The sequence below is a fragment of the Macrotis lagotis genome, chromosome 6 (genome assembly GCF_037893015.1).
Source record: "Macrotis lagotis isolate mMagLag1 chromosome 6, bilby.v1.9.chrom.fasta, whole genome shotgun sequence".
Classification (NCBI taxonomy): domain Eukaryota; kingdom Metazoa; phylum Chordata; class Mammalia; order Peramelemorphia; family Peramelidae; genus Macrotis; species Macrotis lagotis.
In genome coordinates, this window is record NC_133663.1 from 214013676 (window position 1) to 214018828 (window position 5153).

At 32.9% G+C, this 5153-nt stretch overlaps 1 pseudogene; it reads left to right on the forward strand.

Annotated features, from left to right (window-relative positions):
* Positions 1 to 3416: 3416 nt before the first annotated feature.
* On the forward strand, positions 3417 to 3930 carry LOC141492009 (nuclear transport factor 2 pseudogene; annotated as a pseudogene).
* The last annotated feature ends 1223 nt before the right edge of the window (positions 3931 to 5153 follow it).

The following is a 5153-nucleotide window of genomic DNA, read 5'->3' on the forward strand; positions in this document are numbered from 1 at the left end:
CAGGCACACTGCTAAAGGTCTCCTGTTCTTCCCTCATATGTAGTATGAAACACACCTCTTTTCTGCTTAACCCAACAAACTCACAATTGTCCAACTTGATGCTCAACCTGGGTAACACAATCCTGAACTCTGTTAATAGCATATATAGTGACTTTGGTTACAGAAAAAAAATACATGAAAAAAATTGGGCTATGCCACCTTCTTTTGCATGTTTTTTTCAATAAATCCCTGGAGGTTCTCAACTTTTTATTTCTCCATATGAATTTACTTACAATTTTTTCTAACTCATTAGAGTAATTTTTTGGAATTTTGATTGTTAGGGCACTAAACAAGAAGTTGAATTTTGGTAGAATTATCATTTTTATTATATTTACTCGGGCTACCATGAGCAGTTGATGTTTGCCCAGTAATTTAAATCTGATTTTATTTATTTGAGTAGTGTTTTGTAATGTTTTCAATAAATGGGCTCTCAGTCATCCAGCTGATATTCTCCACCTGAATGTATATGTGTTTTCTTTTGTCTCCTGGTTATAATATTTTTTGATTCCTCCAGAGTTATAGGAGGAAAATGAACTACTGGAAATGCTAAAATAGGGTCAGAATGACCTTGTTAGAGGCTGGAAGTCTGCCAAAAACTTCTGTTTAGCACAGACTTTGAGAAATTAGAATAGCACTGATACAGATAAGAATTTGAAAACTTTTCTATTTTGAAAAAAATCACTTAAAGTAATTTTGAATATTAGTTTTGGAATTTAAGATTATTAAGAGAACTATAAAGAATATCTTGTAATCATAAAAATTTTTAGGAACATCTCTTCTTAAGAATTTTTTATTTCAAAGTTTTAGGGAATATATTTTAAATTGAAAATGTGATTATGAATAATTAGTAAACAGTATAAGAACAGATTCAAAGATTTTTTTGAAAATTTAAATTGTGTTACAATAACAAAATATAAATGAATTAAAGTGTCATCCATAACATTTGTAAAGATTTGTTATAAAAAATTAGAGAAATCTTTGCCAACAGATTATATCTCTCAAGGTCTTTTTTTTGGCCCAGAGAGTTTGTGAAAAGTTTTTCCATCTCATGTTTATGAAATTATATCTGTTAAAAATTATATATGCACCTTGTAACACTGGCTTTGGAAAAAATTTACATTGGGTTTTTTGAAATTAATATATATTTAAAACTAAATTCATAGAGAATCTTATTTTCTTTTCAAAAATAATAGTATATTTGCAATAAAAGGAAAATAAACTTATAATACAGAAAGATAAAAGAAACTTCTGTATAAAAGATATTCAGATCTAAAGTTAAATTTAAGAGAACTTGTTTGTTTTTGCTTTAGGAGAATGAAATCCCAACCTGGGAATTTTATATTTCACATAGGTTAAGAGTTAAAATTATCTAAAACTAGAATTAACAATTGTATTGCTTTGTAGAGATAATGAGCAACAATATCAGAAGTTATGACAGAAGTCTGAATTCCCTGGAATTTTTAAATAATGTAATGGACCTTAATCTAAACCTGTTGATCCAAGCTTATTTCAATAATAGAAAATAAATTATATACTCTGTTCACATCTATACAAAAAAATTATATATGATATTATTGTTATTAAGAGAATGGCCACAACTCCTTAATATTTTTACAGATAGTTAGCATGATTATCATGTCATCAGATGCATAATAACAGCCTTTATTAATCATAGCCCTGATGTAGTAGTATTATATCAACTCCTTAAAGAATTACTAGAAGTTATTAGAAATGGATATAATTCCTTTTTTATTGAACATATAAAGTCCCATCCTGGAATACCTGGACCTATATATTTATGAAGGTAATCATAGGACCAATCAATTAATCCTTCCACTACTTAAAGCTTAGTAGAAGAATATGCTAAACTATTTTACAAAAGACTTCATCAGTATGCCTCTTTACTAAGGAAAGAATTTAATATTACCAGAGAGCAAGCTAAGATATAGTAAAATCCTGCCCATGAAGGGGTATTTAGCTACCCCTCTAAATTATTTCAAGAATCCTAGAGGCCAGACTCCTAATGAGTTATGGCAGATGGATATGACTCATTATGCACCTTTTGGAAAATGAAATCTATTCATGTTACCATAGATACATTTAGTTCATATACAATGGCAACAGCACAAAGTTCAGAGGCTACTCTAGGTGTGATTGATCATTTAATCTATTGTTTTGCAGGGATACCAAAATTTATAAAAACAGATAATGGCCCTGGATATACTTCTATGGCATTTATACAATTCTATCTATACAATATAAAACATATTACAGGCATTCATTATAATCCATTGGATCAAGCCTAAAGTTCATTAAAAATTTTCTCACATAAACAGAAAAGAGGAAGGTAAAGGAAACAGATACCAGCCTAAATCTAAATAAAAAATCATTGTATTCATTAATTATTTGATGATAAGAATAAAAGCTTGGCTGAAAAACACTGCGGTTGCAAGATTATCGTAAGGGTACTCACAGAGTAATGTGGAAGGATTCAAAACATGGACATTGGAAAAGACTTGGTCAATTACTAACCTGGGGTCAAGGGTATGCTTTTGTTTTGTCCACAGATGGAGAAATTGTCTGGATACAAAAGAAAACATCAGACAATGCAAACCAGATGATTCAAGTAACCCAGAAAATGAACAACTTACATTTAAAAAAATCAAAAAAGAAAGTATAAGAGGAGAAGGAAGGACAGACCATGTGAAAGGAAAGTCAATTTGGGAACTGCAAAAGGAACTGAATTTTGGACTTAAGTGCAAAACCCTCCATAGATAACAACTATATCATGGAAAGAAAAATATTATTGAAGTTATTTTGATAGGGGAAGCTGAAAATTTATTTGGGATATAACAAAGTTACTATTGGAAATATTAAAGAAGAGATGCTGAGAAGTTAGGTATAATTTTTCTGACTTAAATAGTATCACACCCCATATAGAAGAATTTATGATCGTTACTGAGAAAAAGAGGGAAGTAATATTAGCTGTTACAATTGCATTATTTGAACATGTATATGTAAATAAATGATGAATAAGGAAAAGATAGAAGCAAAATTTACTCAATAATTGTCAGAAAATGTTTATAGAGCATTTAAGGCTCAGAAGAAGACTTTATGAAAATCTTTATCATTGATTAATTCATTACAAACTTCTGTAATAAAAAATTTGTGTTAGGGAAGAATATATAGATTTGAGCAAAACATTGTATGATTAGCTGTATTTTCCACCTGTAATTAGTACATGGTTATGTGATGTTATCTCTGTTTTCAGCTTTGTTGTAATTATGATATTGATCATTTGTTGTTTGTCTCTCATTTTAAAAACTGTCTTTTGACAGTCGGTCCGGGACAGCGCTCCGTTGCTGCCACCGCCGCCACCGCCGCCACCGCTGCCATCATGCCCGCCAGTCGGTTTCTGCTGCTAGGTGAAGATCCAGAATGGGAGACAAACCGATTTGGGAGCAAATTGGATCCAGCTTTGTGCAACATTACTACCAGTTATTTGATAATGACAGAACCCAATTAGGAGCAATATATATTGATGCATCTTGCCTTACATGGGAAGGGCTGCAATTCCAAGGCAAAGCAGCCATTGTGGAGAAATTGTCTAGCCTTCCATTTCAGAAAATACAGCACAGCATCACAGCTCAGGACCACCAGCCCACCCCTGACAGCTGCATACTCAGTATGGTGGTGGGGTAGCTAAAGGCTGATGAAGACCCCATCATGGGATTCCACCAGATATTTCTATTAAAGAACAATGATGCTTGGGTGTGCACCAATGACATGTTCAGGCTAGCGCTGCACAACTTCGGCTGAGCCTCCTCTTCCCCAGGCGCCCATGCTGTCTCCTTCTCTCTCATCTTCCCGATATTATTCACACTTCTTTTCCCCAGGCCCCTCCGAACACTCCAAAAATCATACACAAGCCTGCAAGGCTGCGGTAGGTGGACACCACAGTGGTTGCAGTGGCACCACTATTTGAGTGTGTTGTGCATGATATTTGGACGTTAGACTAGCTGCATCTGACAGAATTTTGTGTTGTACCAGCGCATGCCTTAGAAAGACTAAGTAAAGCAAAAGGTTGTCTTTTTTTTTAATGTACTGACAAGTTGCTCTAGTAACCCAAAGAAACGAAGGAGAGAGCAGCAGCTGCGTGTGCAGCCCAGATCTTGATTTGTTCAGATGTTCCAATGCCTCATTATACAATAAAACCATGAAAATTTTCTTTAAAAAAACCTGTCTTTTGGTATTGAAGATTTGTATATATTGTCTAAAGATATCCAAATAACCTCCCAAAGAGATTTGATTCCTGAAAAGACAGCTGATAAGATAATTTAATGGTTTCATCATTCCCATCCTTTTTGGGCATTGGACCCAGAGTATTACATAATTATGTCTTATATTGATTCTCTTTATGCTTTTATTTTGTTGTTTACCAAGTTTTTTCAAAATATTTTTTTACTGTAACCAAAGTCACTAATAGAGTTCAGGATCATGTTACCGAGACTGAGCATCAAGTTGGGCAATTGTGAGTTTCCTCATGAATTTATGTCAATCATATGCAAATTAGATACTAGGAAACAAAATGTATTGGTCATCTTTACCCTGAGTATCTTTACATGTGATATTATTGTTTTTCGAAGAACTGTTCATGCTTTTTTCTCTTTCCATCAGCCAAACTGTATATAACTCACAAAAGCACCCTGTTATAGATATTTTTGCTTGTTTATACAGAGGAAATATAAGAACAAAAGGGATAACAGAAATAAATCAGCTCCAATATTTGAATTTTATTTCTTAGTATTTGCCATGCCACAAAATATCTTCTATTTTAAAGAACAAGTTCAATATTTCTGCTTCATGGATTCTTCTAAATCAGTGATTTTCAAACTTTTTGAATCTATGACATCTTACTTTGATTTTGTAATATCTTCCTTGACCTTCTCAAAGAATTGTGCAATCCCATAGATGGAAGAAACCTCAGAAGTTACCAAGTCCAAATTTAATATTAATTTCTTTATAAAGAATGGTCATACAACCTTTGTTTGAAGACCTCCAAAGAGGAAAGTATCCGTGCCTACTTGAAAGAGTACATTTCACTTTAGGATGGT